Below are 21,030 nucleotides of genomic sequence, written 5' to 3' on the forward strand. Positions count from 1 at the left end.
ACATAGTAGAGTCTCTTTAAGTGTGGATAAGAGGTTTCTGACAGCTGTATCAATTTTACCACAGAATTTGGTTTGCATCTATACTTGTGTATCAACATAGGAAACGACTGGATAAAGCAGTATGAACACCATCAAAATTATACCCCACAAGCTGCCGTCCCCTTTTCCATTTTACAATACCAGGCAGTGGAATAATGGACACAACATTTTACTGCACTCCTCTTGCTAGCTTAGCTAACCCTCCTTTTCATTTCTTCCCCTCTTTTTCAAAGCTGAAAAGTATTGGAGCTAGAACAGCCAGGTTCTGATACAGCACTTATCCAGTGAGTTAATCTAAAATACTAGAGAATGTGTTGTTAGTTTCATCCGTAAGACACTGTAATGGTATGCACACAATGGTACAAATCAGTTTGTTTTTTTTGTTATTGATAGCAACCCTATGAGAACATGGCAATACATACAATTATACATTATGTTACCCCTTTTTTTGTTTGACTTTGTTTGACCAGTTAAAAATATGCACATAAAGGCACCCAAAGCAAGGTTATTTCAGACATGTGAGTGTGTTCAAACTTACCTACAGTACCATGGTTGTAATTCTATGAGTGTATGTGCACAGATGCAGCTATAACACAGGCATGCTGCACCATGACAAGGGCTGGCTATGGGACTGTGGTACAAAGAAAAGCTCAGCTGCTTTTTTTTTTTTTTTTGTTGAAGAGGAATTGTTTTTGAAAATAAGTCAGAGACGGTGGAAGAATGTGGCGGTATGTTTCTTAATAAAAACTAGCTTTATTTTACAATTTTACCATTGTTTTGAAACATTTGAAAAACTGAGGGACAAAAGTGCAGCACTAATGCCTGGTAGAGGCTGGATCAATACGCGATAGAGAACTTTTATGACTGTTACCTCTTTGTGTGTGTTTTTGTGTAGGTGTGTGTGTGTGTGTGTGTGAAGAGTATGTGCAGGTGTACAGGCATGCGTGTACGCCATAAGTAATAAAGGCACCGTGGCTGTGTTGCAGCCAGCCTGAATGTGTGACAGCTACTCTCAGACCACAGGGGAGGAGAGGACGGCTGCTCAGAGCTTGAAATATTGAGCTCTGGTACAGGCGTGTAAGCAGCTCGCCTCCAGTTCTTCTAGTCATGACCCCTCTCTCAGCCCAAGGCAATTACAATGGATGAGAATCAGGAGCTCGGGAGCACAAAAAGCCTCCTGCAGAAACAACACAATAAAGAGTAATTTCCAATTCCACCTCTACCCACATGTATTGAAAACATATGAATGTATTCTCTTTGCACTATCTACTTATTAAACACAACAGTGGAGAGGAGGCAACGGCAGTAATAAGAATGCACAGGGTTTTGCTGCGCTTGAGTGAGCAACGCTACTGTGCCATGGATAAATAACAGAGAAGAGGAAGATGACAGGACTGTGCTGTACCTGGAGCAGCCGAGCCGGAGCCAGAGGGCTACAGGAGCAGCATTGTATTGCAGTGTAACAGTAGAAGGAACCACCTCTCTGTTACCCGGCTTCACTCACCTGCTTTGATCACCAACTGGAGTGTCATTCATCACCTACAGCACTGCTGAGGGCTGATGATGATGATGTGTGTGTGTGTGTGTGCGTGCTATTTCTGAATACCAGTATTCTCTCTATTTCGTTTCAACTTTATTTATTTCTGAAGTCCACAGAGAATGTCAGAGGAGAAAAAAAGCCCAAAGAAAGAGTGAAAGAGGGACACAGACAGACAGATAGACAGACAGACAGAAAAAGGGAGATTTAATTTGAAGAAGGTTTTCATTTGGGGAAGATTGAGAATCTAATTTTGCCACCGAATCAATATTCTGATCCCTTGACCAATTATCATATGACATTGACAAACATGAATTCCTTCCCTTTTATTTGATTTCTGAGAAAATATTAGCATAGAAAATGCATTCAGGAATTATGAATTCCTTTTAGTTGACTTGAGAGCTGTGAGTCACACAATAGAGGGTGTGAATTGTACAATCGAGGAAGTTTACACCTGCCCATTTGCATTTCACCGCTGCTAATAACAGATGACTAAATTCTGCTTAAACACTGCCAGTGACCTGTTAATGATGTTGCCTCCAGCGCCGCTTCTAACTTCTGTAAGATACTTGTTGCTGTGGGTTTGATGTGAGAACGGACATAAACCCAAGCTGCTATTGTTAACTTAATGAAATGCCTGTTGAAGCTCAAATCTCCCCAGTAACCAGAAACCTGAAGACAACAAAGTGAAGTTATTTTTTTCTGGTACATGGAAAGTAACTCCATAAGAGATTAGAAATGCAGCTCATTAGCATGTCTTCATATTCGCTACAGCCTTTTGGCTAGATAAACAAATAAATACATTATCAAATAGCATGATATTTCATTTAATTTCTCCGCAGATGATACTCAGTTGTACTTGTCCTGCAAACCATCTGAATCATCGAAGTTATCTTCCCTGCATAATTACCTAGCTGTGGTTAAGGATTGGATGGCAGTAAATTTACTTCAGCTTAACTCCTCTAAAACAGAAATCCTTATTATAGGCCCTGAGCACACTCATGGTCATGTTCTGCCTGCTCTTGGCTCTCTAGCTCAGCATGCAGTATCCACTGTTAAAAACCTTGGAGTTATTTTAGACCAGAGCCTCACTCTTGAGTCCCATGTTAAAAGGTGAGCTCAGGTGGGGTTTTTCCACTTGAGAAATATCTCTAGAATTAGATCTTTTATTTCTTTTAATGATCTCCAAAGAACTATTCATGCTTTTATCACTTCTTGTCTGGATTATTGTAATGTAGTGTTTACATACCTTAGCCAAAACATGGTTGCACAGCTTCAGGGTGTCCAAAATGCAGCCGCCAGACATTTAACCAAATCATGAAGGCATGATCATATCTCCCCTATTATAGCTTCCCTTCACTGGCTGCCTCTCCATTTTAGAATTGATTTTAAAATTTTACTCTTGACTTTTAAGGCCCTGAACGGTATGGCACCGAGCTACCTGGCTGAGCTTCTAAATCATTACTCAGCAGCCCGTAGCTTGAGATTCTCTGATAAGGCCCTGTTAGCTATTGCCCAGTCAAGGCTGAAGACCAAGGGTGACAGGACTGTTGCTGTCAGGGCTCCAATACCTTGGAACAGCTTACCTGAGAAACTTAGACTAGAAAATTCACTGCCTTCTTTTAAACTGTCTCTCAAAACTTACTACTACTGTATGGCTTTTGCTTGATTATTTTACCTGTTACTTAATTTATCTGTTAATTTTATGTTACTTTTATCCATTATTTTATCATTACTTTTAACTGTTTCATGTTATATGTATTTGATTATTTTCCTGCTTTCTTTTAATTTTCCTTATTTGTGAAGAACTTTGTAACAGTTGTTTTGAAAAGTGCTATATAAATAAAGATATTATTAAAGTTATTATAAATCACTGACATTTTCAAATACACAACATCTATAATAGTAATTTATAATTAGTAATTAGTAGTAGTATAGTAATTAATTGCTATATATGGTTTGTAGGGTAAAAACTGGTGAGTCTGGCATGATACAAGGCTCATTTTGTCTTTGAGTGTGCAAGCTGCAGGATAGTTCAGCAGTGAGACCACCCAGCCCACCCTCAGCTAAGCAGCCACGGGGGAGCTCAAGAGGTAGAAGAAAGCATAATCTCAGAAGCAAGGTGGGAGTCTTCAGCTCAGCGAGGAAGCACTTGTTGGTTGCAGGCAGGATCCTTCACATCCTAGTCTCTATAATTTCAGATGCTTCCTCACTGGGCAGCCCCCAAAAATTGGTCTTTGATATTTCCCTGTGATAAGTGGTTGAGTTTTTCCTTTGAATCGCGGCAAGAAATATGGTTACTCTCTTAATACTACAGTAAGCTTGGGAGCGGCAGCCGCATCCACATTTAATGCTAGATCAAGCCAAATGTATTCATGGCTTATCAGCTGACAAGCTGGGTATATATTTCAAAATGTATGACAACATAATAATATAAAGCCATGTGACATCCTTAAAGCTTATTTGCTTTTTTGCTGAGAGGTAGATGAGAGGATTGATACCACTGTTTGTCAAAATTAATATGAAGTTGAAACCAGGAGATGGTGAGCTTAGCTTAGCATAAAGACAACCTGGCTCAGTGTGAAAGTAAAGAAAAATCTGTCTACCAGCACCTGTAAAGCTCCCTAATTAACACATTACATCTTGTCTGTTTAATCCATACAAACAACACAATGTTAAAATGACAATTAGTGGTTTTACAAGGGATGGTGTGTGGGACTATTTCTTGGCCGGGGCCAGAGAACTCACTGCTCCCAGCCAAGAAAGATAACCACCTCTGGCTCCAGCTTCATACTTAATTAAACAAACAAATATGAAAATGGTATCTGGTAATCTTCTCATATAGCTCTTTGCAAAACAGAAATTAAGCATATACTTCCTAAATTTGAAACTATTCCATCAAATCCACTTTGAAATTTGATACAAAAATAAAAAAACAACCTTCTAATGCCCTTATTTTATTGCCTCATGATCATCAGATATAGACTTTTCTTTGCTGTCTGTACATCCATACAGGCCTACATCATGTCACAGCATTCACTCTGGTGTGGCAGTGTGAAGTAGTGCCACAAAGCCTCTCTTTCCACATCTTAATGAGCTGTAAATATATTTTCAATATACTTGTAAAACATACATTGCAAATTTGAGTAATGAAAAACTCTTCTTAATCAATTCACGCTTGCTTTATTTACTCATATATACTGTATATATTAATACATGTACCTATTTGCTGTGGGTAAAAACAAACAAGAAATGCAAAAAAATGAAACAATGTCAAACTGAGTCAAAGTTTTTCTCCTATAAACTGTTTCAGAACATATATAGCATCACTACCATGCAAAATGACTGCATTTCAGAGTAGTCTACCCATTCTGAAAATAACAGTAAATGTCATATCACTAAATAAAGGCAGTGAAAACTGAGAAAAACAGCCCCAGGTTCAAAGAGTTTACTTGCACAATAGCAACTACTATCTATCATTATACAATTATATTGTTAATCTAATTATAATTTAACAGAGTTCCATATTTGTTGTAAATCCATTGTGCATTAGGTTGACACTTCCTCTGTGACAGTAGCAGCTGAACAAAAATCGTCCCCGGTAATTAAATTAACAGGGGAGCTTTTTGTTTTATTTTGGCCCAGTATCCTGACTCTATAGAGTGCCTTTGAAATGAAGGCAGGCACCACGTCAATAGATTTTAAAATAATCACTCTGACAAAATATGCAAAGACATACAATGTCATATTTCAGCAGCGAGAGGAGAGGATAAGCAACTCTCAGACAACAGTATTAGAGCGTCAGTTGAGACGAAGGGAATAGAGAAAAATGCCATACCCTCAGGTACATTGTTGCTTTGTTGCTCATTAAACTTGCATTGTTTGAAGTGTTTAGCTGCTGAGCTTGTTGACACAGAGGTGCCACGCGATGCATATGAGGCAAACAAGTTCCACTGCCAACCAGGAGCTGAGAGCCTATACTGGCGCAGTAATGAGCCTGGAGAAAATGTAAAGCAGGGGAAGATGAAACAGACTGTGTGATCCATCAGCTGTTCAACCTCGTGGCTTTCTAACAGCTCCTCTGAGCTGCAATGAAAAAGCTGATTGACAAGTGGAGCGGGTTGGACGGGGGCAGAACAGTAGCTGAGAGACAAGATGGGGTATCAGGTGGGGGAGAGCTCTGGGATTTTCACAAAAGCACATGTCTGAAATATTCAATTTAGTACTGATCAACAGTTGCCTTTTTCAAGCTCAGATTGAATTATCCTATATGGCAATGCCATTATGTTGGGGATTATTACATGCTCTCCAGGAGATTTGGTTTATTCATCTCGCCTATTGTTGACGATGACTGGAGCACTCCCCAGAGAGCAGCCCAGAGAATTGATTTCTGACAATCCATGATTCACCTCCTCGAGTCCCCCCTCTTCTCTGATACTTCTGCAAATCAACTTAAAGGCAGAGCCTGACAGCTCCTCACATCGCACTCCATATAAACAGCCATTATTTCTTCAGAAAGCTCTTTTTGTCTTGTACGGGGGCTTCAAAGCCAGCACATCCCTGTTAAGATGAGCCACGGTTTAGAAGGCACACAGTGGGACTTTGAAGCTGGGAAGACGTACACGACATGGAAGAAGGGATGAGGCGGGAGAGGCAGGTAACTTTCTCTAAAGCCAGATTAGTTATAGCTTTCACTGTTCAGCATCCCGGATGACAGTGTTAGAGCAGGAAAACGACCCCTAACTGTCAAGGTCACACAGTCAGGAGTTTGGGTTAATTAAAATGTATACATAATGATGTTTAGTTACCTTTCATTTTACTGACATTAATGTAATTTCCTTACTGGCAAACCCCACCATCTGCTTCTCCAAGCAGGTTATTTGCTTTGTTGCTGAGAGTTAAATGATTACAATGCCATTCTTACGTGTTCATTCATATGAAGCTGAAGCCGTGAGACAGTAAACGTAGCTCTTAAGCTGAAACTATTAGCTTAAAGGTAGAGTCAGTCATTCTGGGAAAAATTGTTTTTGATATTTGAACTAAACACCCAAAGAAATACACCCCTCCCTTCATGCACCTTCAGAAGCTCCGCCCCCCAAATTCATGGATGCGCATCCAGAGCGATGCATCAGCTGGATAGTGACCTCTGTTCTTCTCACATATTATCACAAGCGGAAAATTTTACCTATGTAAAATTCAATAAATATCTTTTAAAAATAAAGGGGGAAAAAAATTGTTTCATGTGAACATAAAAAAGTCCTGCCACACTCTCCACCTCTCTGCAACCTCCCCACTTCTTAATCGACCTGCGTTCAGCGTCTCGTCCACAGAAGCAGCCATCAGTCAGCTGAGAGGACAGTGGCTGGACAGACTGCCTTCACCAGGCTGACTGACAGCAGAAATTTCCTGAACCAAAATATGTGTCGACTCCACTGGAGGAAATCAACAGTGTTTGTATTTATTGATTAACTGGTAGTTTATAAGTTCAAAACACAGATACAGCGGGATATTTGTGTGATTTAAACAGCTGCCTGCTCAGATTGTGCTTCAATTAACACAACAGAAACAGACTTGGAGCATAAAAAAATGTGGGGGGTCTGACTGATACTGTATCGGATTCAGTGTGGATTAATACATTTAATAAAATGGAAGCATATCTACTCCATGAGAAAATACTTTCTGTGTGAATTGACCACAACCTCTCTCTCTCTCCAGTTTGCCAGCCCTCCCTCACCATTGAGTGGATGCTGGATAAGGGAGACTGTCATGTCCTGACACAGACAGCTGCTCTGATGACTTCCTCCTGTCCTGTGCACGAGCATGAACGCCCCTTGCTGATTGGCTGGAATGGTGTTGCGTGGCTCAATCCGAGCCACTTTGTTTGTTTCCCATGTACAAAGCCAGGGCTGTGTATGAACACTCGAGATATTCGCTGAATTTGACAAAAGTGTGGTGAGCAATCTTTCTCCAAAATCACTGACTCTACCTTTAAAGACTGAAAGCAGGGGGAACAGCTAGTCTGGCTCTGTACAAAATATACAGCCATGTTAGCATCTCTGTAATGCTGTATGGCACATTGGTGCTTTGAGCTAAATGCTAACATCAGCATGCTAACATGCTCACAGTGACAATGCTAACATGTTAAAATTAAGTAGATAAAATGTTTCCCATGTTCACCATCTTAGTTTAGTGTGTACATATGCTAATATTTGCTAATTAATACAAAAAGCTGAGGATGATGGGAATGTCATCAGTTTTGCAAGTGTATTTAGTCATAAAGCAAATTGAAATTTTGACTTGATGATGATCATCCTGAGCGAAAATGAATTATAAATAACACATTTCATGGCAATACATTCGACAGTTGAGGCATTTCACTTAAAACCACAGATGTGGATCTCATGGTGGCGCTAGAGGAAAAGTCAGGGGACTTCCAACAGCACCTCTAAAGCTCACTAATTAATATGTAATGTCTCCTTTGTTTAATCTGTACAAAAAAAGTATTGTAAATGAGATATATGTTAATCAGTGAACTTCAGATCTAGCCAGGATAGATGTCCCCACCTACTTTATCAAATCACAGCATTTAAGAACAAGATCCCAATCTAGGTTGGGTTTTTCTCACTGTAAATATGTGTGATAAACAGGCTTGGCCTCCAAGCAGATGCACTTAATCAATCACAAATTGAATTTGCAATGGTACAGATTCTTATTTAACGGTGTGTGGGCGATTCAACTGTGTCACAAGACATTCTGATGGATAAATGGTATAAGAATGGGCCCCCCTCCAGTCAACGCCTCTATGTTTCTGACATGGCCATTCCACGTCACACTGCTTGAAAAATGAGCTCCGTAGAGGCATGCAGTCCTGCTATGAGATTGCACTTCATAAAGGGGAACAGCTCACAGGGGTGAAATTCCACTGTAGGGTTATGGATTTTCCAGTACATCACTGATAGATTGCACTAATATAACCTCAATAAAGAGTTTGAGAACAACTTTATGGATGTTTTCCCTCTTTTGTCATCTCATTTTTCTCCTCTTTGATGTGTGCTCCACTTGATTTGTCTGTTTTTTCTCTTACTTTGTCTGGCTGTCACTCACGGGGTGCAGAGTAACACAGTCTCAACACATTAGTCATGGGATGTGAACCATGGAGTGTTTCATCCAAACTTTCACAACTAGAACCTCAAGCAGCTCATTTTGTTTGTTTTTGCTTCAAGCAGCAGCAGCAGCAAGATGTTTTGGAGACTGTGATGTGTACATTGCACATAAATTCCTGAGCAGCACCACTTGGCACAAAAGACAAGAAGGGTTCTTTAGAGCTTTCTCATTTAATCATCACTCCGAGCCATCTCTTCAATTCAAGATCAGCTACAGTTCACTGTAATTACTACAAATAATCAATGTTTGGGAAGCTACTTTGAAAGCATATTTTGCAAGCTTCACACTATATATAAGAAGTTGAACTACAGCAAATATACCCTAGGGAGAAATCTAGTTAATCTAGTTAACTCTAAATCTACTTAGAAAAAGTAGTTCAAATTACTTTGTAAAAAAAAAAAAGATCAAATTGACAATATACAGGTGATATGAAATTATGACAAAATACAACAAAGTCTCATGCCAGCAAAAAATGCCACACAATTGAGTTTATTGCAAAAAGTGCCCAGTTGTTCACAGGTCAGACACAGACCAAAAATAAAATAAAATACCACAGCCTTCATGGGAAAGTGCAAGGAATGTCAGTTTTTGTTTTTGTATACAATGTCCATCAGTCAGACACCTGCTGTCCAGAAAGTAGTGAGAGTCCAGGTGGGGGCATTTCACCGAGCAGTTAGCCAGGTAACTTCTAAAATAGCATGCAACAACTTCTCTAAACATTTAATAGATAGCAATAATCTATACTTGTGACTAATTGACACCTAATATATTCAAGTTTAGTTTTACAAATTCAGATTCAAAACATTAACAACTACAGCCAAATATTTTTCACAGGTGACCTGACAATCCAGCTTCCTTGAATACCCCTGAAATGTAAACCTGCCCTAAACATTACAATCACATCTGGGCTTGTCACAAGGACAAAATTGCAAGGACTGTTATATTTTAGTTGTAAACAAATCTAGATTTTGTATTATCCGACTACAACTAAAACAGTAAAGAAAAAAAAAAGTAACTTGCACCTTTTTAGACCATTTGATTGGTCTAAAAAATGGGCACTATGTCTTGAACATACATACAAAGTTCTTATGTGTGAGGAACAGGAATAGAGCATAACTCTAATTTTTTTCAGTTCTTTCTCTATGGTAGTTCTTATCACTATGGATGTAATCCCATCTCTGACCACAGTGTGGGTCACATTGGCAGACTGCCGCTGCCCGTATTTCTGCTCATTGAATCCATGTGCAGAAGAAGAAGCACAAGCAACATTGTTTATGAGGTATTTTTATATATTTCTGAACATTAACGTTACACAGTTCAATGGTAGCGCTTAAATCTAAACGTTTCAAGTCATTAACACTATGGATGTAATCCCACCTCTGACCACAGTGTGGGTTGCAATGGAAGAGTGACACTGTCTTTATTTCGACTCCACAGGCAGAAGAAGCAAATCAATATCATCAGTGTTATTTACGAGGTATTTTTATATATTTCTCAAGAACCAATAACCCAAACATCTTCACACATCAACATTGCACTTCGTTTCCTCAGCAAACCACCTGCCAGGTATGAAGTAGATCGGATGAACGGTTCTCAAGATATGTGAAAGACAAATACAGTGCTGCTTGAAAGTTTGTGAACCCTTTAGAATTTTCTGTATTTCTGCATAAATATAACCTAAAACGTGATCAGATATTTACACAAGTCCTAAAACGAGATAAAGTGAACACAATTAATCATAATTAATCTTACATATTTGTGGGAGACAAAAGTATGTGAGCCCTTGCTTTCAATTACTGGTGTGATCCCCGTTTACAGCAACAACTTCAACCAAACGTTTCCTTTAACTGCTTATCAGCTCTTCACATCGGTGGAGGAATTTTAGCCCATTCCTCCTTACAGAACAGTCTCAACTCGGGGATGTTGGTGGGCTTCTTTGCATGAACTACATGCTTCAGGTCCTTCCACAGCATTTCTTAAGGATTAAGGTCAGGACTTTGACTTGGCCATTCCAAAACATTAACTTTCTTCTGCTCTAACCATTCTTTCATAGAAAGACTTGTGCGTTTAGTGTCATTGTTTTACTGCATAACACACTTTCTGTTGAGCTTCAGTTCACAGACAAATACCTTGATATTTTCCTGTAGAATTTGCTGGTACAACTCAGTACTCATAGCTCCATCAATGATTGCAAGCTGTCCTGGTTCAGAGGCAGCAAAGCAGCCCAAACCACCATATTTTACAGATGGGATAAGGTTCTTAGTGACTTTTTTTCTTGCAACTCTGCCATGCACATCATTGGTGTTCAACGTTCTCCTGATGGTGGACTCATTAACATCGACTGTAGCCGCTGCAAGAGAGACCTTTAGTTTCCTAGACGTTACCCTGGGGTCTGTCGTGGCTTCCCAGACTATTACACGCCTGCTTTTGGTGTGAATTTTGTTGTTCGGCCAGGTCTCTGTCACCACCTCTTCCTCCCTCTCATCAATGTCTTGCATTTTGGCAAACACTTGCCTTTACAAAGTTAGACCCATTGTCTGTGGTTGTGAGACTAACCTTGTGCTCCATCTTAAAATTTTTATCTTCCAACATAACAGCTAGAACATCAAATGTATGTCTCCATGTATGTCCATGTGTTCTTGCTGAGCAGACTGAATCTGGAGTGTGTTTTGGTCGATCCAATGAACAGTCACGCCCAAAAAGCTTGTTTTTTGGTTGACCATGCATCAGTTTTTGTTGCTACGTGTTCTTGCTGAGCATACCTGGTTTCAAAATATGGGAGGTTTGTTTGGTGGGGGGAAGACAGGGTTGGTTGAAATGAAAGATAACGTTTTTCTTGACAATAACTATGCTTGTTACTGTAAGTGCCACAAAAACTTTGTCAAAAGCCAATGAGTACTTTATAAAACCACCACCACACACCATGTTCAACAAGCATAAACATGTAGAAAAGCGATATTTTCAACTGCTTTGCCCACAGTGTCCCATCTTCTAACAGTATGTTTTACTCAACCACAGCACGCTGTTTAAGCTAATGACACGAAAGCTGTCTGTATGTAGCCTAACTGTTTATCTGAGTTTGCCACGCATCTTAAAATCTGACAAATTCTTGCTCTTGTAAACTTAGCAGCGGACAAGATGAAACATGTGCTTCGGTTGCATTCAAACAAAATCTGGCAATGCGGCACATTCCCACAGGGTTGCACGGAGGTGTCAGCGTGTTTATTTTCAATCAGAAAATAATGTTTTATTTATCTGATTCACTGCTTTGTTCTCATGCATTGCTCCTTCTCTTCATTCACTCTCTAGCTCGCTTGACCACCGCTGCTCTCTCTCTCTCTCACTCTGGTGTCATTGAGCCAAGGAGGAGGGGCCAACTTTGAATATTGTGTTTATAAAACACCAACCGACAAATCCTGCATAGTATGCCTTTAAACTAATAGTTTAATTACATGTAGTTCATTACTCCCAAAAACTGCAAATAATAGTGAGCAGAACATTAATTCCAAAAAATGGGATTAAATGGATGAATGTTTGCAAAGGTCTCACGGTTGTTTTATTTATTAAACAGGCATAAACAGATGGGATTATGAATGTTAAAATTCATGGCATTTTTGCTTTAATCTACAGTAGCCTACATTATAGTACAGCAAGGCAGAAAGACCAGGAGAGGGGAAAGGGAATGCAAGAACTCTTAAGTTTACATAGTACTGTATGTGTCTAGAAACCCCAGGTTTCACTAGAAAAAATAATATATGAACTATTCATATACACTGTAAACATACTATATAGTGATATGGCAATAATGTTATACTGTAATCAGTGGTAGAAAGTAACTAAACATATTTACCAGAGTACAATTCTGTTGTGCTTACTTGAATATTTCAATGTTATGCTACTTTACACTTAGCTACATTTAAGTGGAATATACTCCACTACATTTATTTGAAAATTATGGTTTTATTTTTGTATATATCACAATTACATCCTTTCTCACCATCACTACCACTGCTCATTCTGTATATGTTGTGTCCTGTTTATATATCTCTATATGCACTTACTGTTTCCACTGTTTGGTTACTCTGTATTAAGTACTGGTACTTACTGTGTGTAATGACCACAAAATTTAATGTAATGTAATGTAATATAATGTAACGTAATCTAATCTAATTTAACCACTGCAAAAAGCCTTGAGCAGGAGATTGGGTGGTTCATGTCTCCTACAACTTTTCCCTATAGAGTTTCAGTTACCTAAACTTAAGCAGACCTGGGGCCTCATTTATAACCGTTGTGTAACAATGTGTAACAACGCACAATGGCTGCTTTGGCATTGTTTAGGATGTGGTGATTGGAAGACTGTGGAGAGAGTGAATTTTCAGAGACCAGCAAGATATGCTGGCCAATGATGATGAGTGGCTTATGAGCCATTTCCGGCTTCCATGAGCTGTCCTCTTGGATCTCTGCGCTGTATTGGGCCGGCGTTAAAGAGACGCACCCGCAGAAACCACGCTGTGGGAGTCCCACTTCAAGTCCTGACAATACTGGGATTTCTGGCAACCAGCACTTTCCAAAGGGAAATGGCTGACAGGTCAGGGATACCTCAGCCAACCTTTAGCCATGTTATGCTAGACGTGTTAGGAGGTATAATTGGTTTGTCCCATCTGCACATAAAGTTTCTTTCCACAGTGGGTGAACAGGCAAATAAAAAAGCAATGTCCAGTTTCCCTAATGTAAATGGAGCTATTTACCGGACTCATGTTGCTATAAGGGTGCTGAGTGAGAATGGATTTGCTTTCATTAATAGAAAGCAGGCAACAGTAGATATGGACTCAAGCAGTGGCTGCTAACCCCTTTCCCCAACTCACAGAGCACAGAGGAGAGGAACTACAATGTGTGCCACAGCCAGGCAGGCGCTGTTGTGGAGCGCACCATTGGGCTTCTTAAGTGCAGATGGCGCTGCCTCGATGCCACAAACTGGCGGCAAACTGTCCTGCAAGCCAGAAAAGGTGTGCCAAATTTTAAGAGCGTGTGCTGTGCTACATAACGTGGCACAGCTACGGAATGTGCCTGTACCCCCTAACATGGATGGTCATGTTGGCCCCAATCCCCATCCGCAGGCATTTGATGTGATGCATCTTTTGTAAGACCATAGGGTATGGAAACAAAAACTTATTTTTTGAGTACTACTTTAAATGTACAGCTTATGAAGGGTGATGCACAGGGTGGAGTGGAGACGCTGGGTGCACACAGCTCCTAAGCTGCAGCAGCACTGGCCCTGCCGGAACACGCAGCAACTAAAAGATACAGAAGTGTCTCGATTATTGTGAATAAAGTCAATTGTTTTTGTGAATAATGTCCCAATTGTTTTTATGCATAGGTAAACAAGACTAATGTCTGTAAACAAGACTTAAATGCATTAGGTCCACTCATTTCAAACAAAAGCATACAAATTACATACCTGGTTCATTTGGTGCGTGCACATCTGTGTCCCCCCTCTGCCTCTATCACTGCTCCACTTGCAGCACCTTTTTCCTTGGTTCAACCTCCCCAATAAGGACCTTGATTTCACACTGAGTGAAACTTCTTTTTTTGGCCTTTCTGTCAGCATTTACCATATCTGTCATAATGTAGTTGGTATGAATGAATATTTATTTTGGGCGTTTCACTGACTATTTATGGGCAACTATGGGCGTTACGAAAGTGGGACAAGACGCTTTCTCACGTGTGCTAAATTTCGAATTGATTGTGATTTATAAAGGCAAACCGGTGTAGGACATGTGTGCACACTGTGCTATAAATCAGAATATTTTTGTGTGTAAGCACTTTCTGTGTTTCATTTCTATGCAACCTTGTGATGTGAATTCTGCACACAGTTTTATAAATGAGGCCCCTGAACTGTAGGGTCATTTTGGAACACACTGACAAATACATCTTATTTTCACATTTAGTTGTGAGGTCTGGTTGAGCTCTCATTATGTTATTTTTTGTGATGCAAGGACTAAAGCAGGTTTCATATTTTGCAAATACATGTAGTTTACTCCAAAGGGGATTTAATGAGTGAATTTGAAAAGTCACTAGCTGCTCTCTTTGACTGACAACACAAGCTCATAATTTAAATGAGGTAAGATTGTGTCAGTTCAAAAGATATTAATTTTAAATATCTATATTTATATATTAAAAAATACAGTCTATCTGTGATGCTTTGATGGTATTTGTATAAATATGGGGTTTAGAAGATATAGGATCTTGTTCTCAACAATTCTGTCTGGACTAAACTAACGAGAATTGAATCCAGTCTCAGATCCTCTTAAAATAAGCCAGCATCTGTGGTCTGCACATCTGAGGTCTTGCTCACTCACCATGCGATACCTGCTGAGCCCATCTCCAAGTTTCCTGACCACTTGCTCCTTCCATTCGCTTCCAGTCCGAGACTCCGCTGTGCCCTTTTTCAACCAGGTCAGCAGGACCTTGCCCCCCACAGCTGTTACTGCACCACACAACCCTCCATCAGTCTCCCTTCTTTCTCTCTATCACTGTCCCTCCCTGCCACCTGGGGGAACGATTCAATCACCTATGACCCAATCCATCTTTTAATGATGTTCGGACACTCCAAGGCCCACCTGCACCCTATAAAAGGCTCTTCTCACAGTTTGTATTCTCTCCTTGGCGCATCTTCACTAAAACTGCAGGATATGTGTGTGTGTGATGGACCAGATGCATGTGTGTGAATAGCCCCTACGGCTTTTCCCCATATTCCTTCTCATCTGAGACCTTGACCAGTTTTTGGTTTGTTTATGAGTGCATGTTGGGAGAGTCCGGAGGAGGTGAGCCATGTGCCAGGAAAACCATATGGCACTGCTGGGATACAGACACCTGCCGTTGGACTGGTGAGAGCGCTCTCAGAATCATTAGGAATTAAAGGAATTTAATGACTTCACAAACAATGCAAATTCATTTCCTAGGTGGTTTCTTTTACCCCCACATAGATAACTTACTCCTTTTGCAATGCAACCTGGTGTGCCCTTGCTATAACTCTGTGTGGGGTGGTGTGTGGGGGGTAAGAAGGTTCTGGGAGGAATTACAACAAGAAACAGAACGACTTAGTGTGAAACATAAATGTAATGTGATTCTGCCATTACAACACCTAATGGACCATTTTCTAAACCCCTCCCCTAAATACTCATTGTCCAATCATAACTGAACAACCATGGTATGGCAGGCCTGTCAAGCTTTCTCTTTATGTGGAAGTGTATGCATAAGAATGTAGTAAGAGCAATATTTAGTTTCCAAACAGTTTGGAGGATGAAGTCTTTTTTTTTAGCCATTCTAAAAGCACAAAACCACAAAGGCAAAAGTGTAAATGACTGGATAAAACAGTTTGTTTATCTGTTTATCTGCTATAAGCAGCAATCATTAGTTTGTCCATCTAACTAGCTTAATACCTATAGTAGGGACAGTATTAGCAAAACAATCAATGCTTTCTTTTCTGTGGAAGAGATTGAAAACGTTTTTTTTCCTTCTTTTTTTTTAAACCTCTCTCAAGATAAACTGACCTATCTCACCCCTCCATAGCATATCACTGAGGCTCAAATAACCTCTGGGACCCCTGCTGTGTCATGAAACGAATTTATGACACCCAACTGCAGCACTCACAGATTCTTTCTATTGATTCATCCGAATCAAAAGAACCTCAGGAGGAACACAGACACAAAGGATTAACAAAACTTTCCCTGGAAAAAAGACTTTAGGTTTTAGATGTGATTAAACGTCCCATCAAGTCTGTAATGAGATTAAAACAATCCTGCTATTGTTTCTCTCTCCCTGCCGCTCCTTCTTCTTACACACACACACACACACGGTTTCATCACTTCAGAGGACATTACACTGACTTACATTAATTTCCTGGGGACTTCCTTAACCTTAACCATAACCACTACTTGCCTATCCCTACCCTCGCATTAACATAACACTAAACTTACCTTAACTTAAACCCAAGTCTTCCCCCTAAAATTAATGATTTACGTTAAGGGGACTTGCTTTTTGTCCTCATAAGGGAGGCGAGTCCCCACAACATGACTGTGTAAACAGATTCATGTTCTCACAATGTGAGGAATACACGGTCCACACACACACACACACACACACACACACACACACACACACACACACACACACACACACACACACCTCTGTCTCTCTCTCCCTCACCTAGACAAGACATACCAGGCCGGTCATAAATTACAGACTCATTCCTGAGTTTGAATTAACCCTGATATTCCCTTTCTAGTCTGAAGTCTGAATTAATGTTCAGTGTCTGTCCAGCTATTCAGAAATCCAGTAAATATTACTCCGCAAATGTTCATGTAAGATGTTTCAATTCTGATGTCTGTGCAATATAAAATGACTGAGTTCGCCATTCATAGACTAACTGCATTAAATTACTTTCAGACTTTCAGACAAAGGACCAGGGGCATTTCACAATTTTTAGTGCGAAGTATTGAACCTCCGCCCCAAAACACACCCCTGCCTGCCAAACAGACAAAAAGCTGGGATCATTGTCTTGCTCGCTTCTTCTTCTTTCCGGTCTCTGGAAACACACGTCACATCTTGGAGTTTTTCCTCCTGTTTATTTTCCATACTTTTTTTGGGCCAAATCCACAAAGAATGGATTGCGCCCGCTTATAGCACCATGAATTGTGCAGCATTTGCACCCGCAATCTGCCCAGTTTTAAGGTCCTATTCAGAAAAGATTATGTGCTAATGATATGCTGAGTGCAAACACTCAGCTATAAAACAAAAAGTTTTGCAGCTGAGTGCAATTTGCCTTTGTTTTGCATCTGTTTGAGTGATCGAAGTGGTTTCCAGTGTTTTAGGCTTTTCTTCACATTTCAGCACACAGACTGGTCCATAATGAAAACTGCAGAGAACATAAAAACCAGGTCATACTGAGTGGTGGCGATGTACTGGGGTGCACTGTATTGAATAGTGTTCCTAATATTTTGTCCACTCCATTAACATACATGATGGGGGCAAAATATTAGGAACACTTTTCAATATAATGCACTCCAGTACACCACCACCACCCACTACGACCTCGATATGAAGTTATTATCATAACTAAGGTTCAGGAACAAGACCACGCCCCTCTCTCTCACTAAATTCAATCACCTGCACCTCAGTAATTAAATCACCTGTGCATACCTATATAGACGTGTCTAACCCCTTTCTCTTCTGTTCGTCTCAGTTCTCACAACCCTCCCCCCCCAAACCCAATTTTTCTCCTCTCTCCCCTCTCAATGGGCGTCATGGTGGCTCAGTGGTTAGCACTTATGCCTCACAGCAAGAAGGTCCTGGGTTCAAACACTGGCTGTCCCAGGTCCTTTCTGTGTGGAGTTTGCATGTTCATGTGGGTTTCCGCCGGTTGCTCCGGTTTCCTCCCACCATCAAAGACCTGCTTGTTAGGGTTAATACTTCCACATAAGTAATTCTTCTTGTCCTATTTTAGGAACCACAGGGGGATGACGGAGCCGAAAGCTCATTGAGACATGCCCGCCACCCTGAGTCTTGACCCCTTGGTTCCTAGACACTCCAGCTTCATTGCGATTCCATTTGGTCCCCGGTCATCCCCATGCCATCAACTCCCTTCATCCCTCTCCTCAACTCCCAATCAGCCCACCATACACTATCCTCATCCAATCCTGAGCCCTCTCGACAATCCAAATAAAACTACTTTTTATACCATTCAAATAGCGTGGTCTTTGTTAGTGAAAATAATCATAAAGTAGAATTATCACCTTTCTGACAATGTCAACAAAAACTGACAATGAATAAACTTTGTAAAAGTAGAAGTTATGGCAGAGCTCTTGTATTAAATTGCATTAGATTGCACAGGTGTACCTAATAAAGTGGTCAGTGAGTGTATATATTCATGTTACTACCTCATTTATTTATTTGTTAACAACATTTAGCTATAAATAAATGTTCCATTTATCCAGCGAGAAGTTGCTGTGAATGTTTCTTTAAATCAGAGAACCAGAGGTCAATGTGTCCAGAGAACTTACAGCTTTGGTTTATGAGAGTGAGTAATTTGATTAATTTATTTTCTCCTGATTAATTTATTATCTATCTTGAGCTATCTTGAGCTATCTTGTTGTCTTGGCATTCATTGTTAGTGGAAAGAAGGAGCCATTTTAGCTGGTAATTGTTGTAGGGATAAGTCTACTCCAAATCGCATCCTTTTCCTTTTCCTTTTAGTATGTACTGCCACTGCCCCTACAAAATACATACTATTGCATGCAGTATGAATACAACTGGGACATACTACTTTCTCATAACATTGCGCCTTGAACTTTGACCCTCTTGCTGATACATCTGTCACAGACCGTAGCACAACATTTGAATATTGTTGAAAAATGGTTGGCACTGCATTTCTTACCTTGGAGATACAACAACAGGTCCTCTTGGTACAGTAGCCCAGAATGGACAAACCAAACACTGGCTCTACAGAGAGCCTTTCGCGTTTTTCACAAGTTTCATGGCCACTTTAAGTTCTCCTACATGCTTGATAGTGAAGGGTGAGGGGAGGGGGTATAAAGTTGGTTGAAATCTGCAACTTCACTGCTAGATGCCATTAAATCTTACACACAGGTCCTTTAATGGTGTACAGTCATCCCGAATGACTGGATCAGCAACAGAGGGAGTTGAGACTACAACAGTCTCCTGGCTTGCCGAAGGGATAAGCACTGGTGGGGTGATGGATGGCTTGCTTCCCAATGCCGCATCCATCACCCCATACCATTTCCAGGAGGCTTCTGTTTCCTCCCCTCCCTCTGTGCTGACCCCCCTCTTTAGGACACTCCAGATCCTGCAAATTAGATAACAAGAAGTTAATGATACTAAAGCATAGTAAATAGCTAATCAAATGCAAACACAACACTCCTGTAACTGACCTTGTATTTCTGCTTCAGGTTGTCCCACATCTTTTTTACCCAGGCTGGTTGCACTTTGCCCTTCTGCCCATTATCCACCACAAACTTCCTAAAGGGACAGGGAACCCAACATGACCAGCAATGATAAATGTTCCTTTTATCACATTTTGGCAGATAGACTTAAGCGTTACTCATTCAAAACATTTAACAGGAGCATTCCTCTTTCCTGTGAAGAGGTCTTACTTCTCAGTCCTCCACCTTATCAAGGTTTCAGTATATTCATCAAACCCTACCATTAAAAATAAAGGCAACACTTTAGATTACAGTGGGTTGTAATTTAAAGCGTTATTGCAGTGGTAGTTCCGCTTTTGTTAATATAATTACAGGGTAACTACAGGGTATGCAAGTTGTAATCTAAAGCATTGATAAGTCCCCCCTTGTTACACTTAGTTACAGCGTAAGTATAGGGCATGCTTGTAATCTGAAGTACTGACAGTTCCCCCCTGTTACATTTAGGTACAGGGTAACTGCAGGGTATGTGGGCTGTAATCTTAAGTGTACATTGTACACCTTGTATCATATTAAAAACGAAATCTTACATCTTTAACTTCAAACATTTATTTACCATACTTCTTATTTCAAACTTAACTTTTTCCATCTTCCTTTCCACTTCTCATGAAGATGACAGAGTTGAGGTTGAGACAAGGATAAAGAATATGGTACACCTAGGCCATATGTTGAACATATAATGACAAACTGCGTCAGTCTCAACAGTAATTTATAGTCTGAGATATCTGGATTTCTGACAGCTATGATGTTTCCCACTTGGTGAGAAGTCATAAGAATCAAAATGTTGGCCACACAGCTGCAAAGCCATCATCACTGGCATTCTAGATTTGAATAAATACAATATTAATGGGGCACGTAAGGCTATGCAAGAAATATAGCTAACTAAAATCAGCCACTTGTCTCTAGTTTGTCAACAAACCATTACAAACATGTGGCACAATGATAATGGAAAAGTTGAGGTTAATTTCCAATTATCTGGTGGAACATGCTTGCAACAAATAAGGCATGAATTCAGAAGCATGGGCGATTTTCCCTTTTATTTGAAAAGTCATCACAAGTTAATGTAAGCTCCGGTGAAGAAGTGTTGAAAGTTTAACCAATGCAGTAGCAGATTAGCTTAGTGTAGGTTGCTATGTGAATAAAATCACCTGAACATGTATCAGCTTCTTAAAGACACAAACCCACAAGCATTATACTGTATTACATTGAATATAATGGCATAGTAAATTCTATTAGAGCAATCATTAATGTTATCTTTTAAAAACTGCAGGGTAATGATTTGCTCTTTGCGTT

General features: G+C 40.1%; 2 long non-coding RNA genes across 2 annotated transcripts in view; both read right to left on the reverse strand.

The window, feature by feature from the left end:
• Positions 1-21,030, reverse strand: part of LOC122991856 — a 106,096-nt gene that overhangs the window by 68,312 nt on the left and 16,754 nt on the right. The gene's annotated exons all lie outside the window — the stretch shown is intronic.
• LOC122991825 lies at positions 19,315-20,406 on the reverse strand. Its single transcript, XR_006405919.1, has 3 exons — positions 20,318-20,406; positions 19,690-19,777; positions 19,315-19,604 (listed from the first exon to the last, which is right to left on the reverse strand). It is a non-coding gene; the product is annotated as an uncharacterized LOC122991825 (long non-coding RNA).

The sequence above is a fragment of the Thunnus albacares genome, chromosome 1 (genome assembly GCF_914725855.1).
Source record: "Thunnus albacares chromosome 1, fThuAlb1.1, whole genome shotgun sequence".
NCBI classification, from domain to species: domain Eukaryota; kingdom Metazoa; phylum Chordata; class Actinopteri; order Scombriformes; family Scombridae; genus Thunnus; species Thunnus albacares.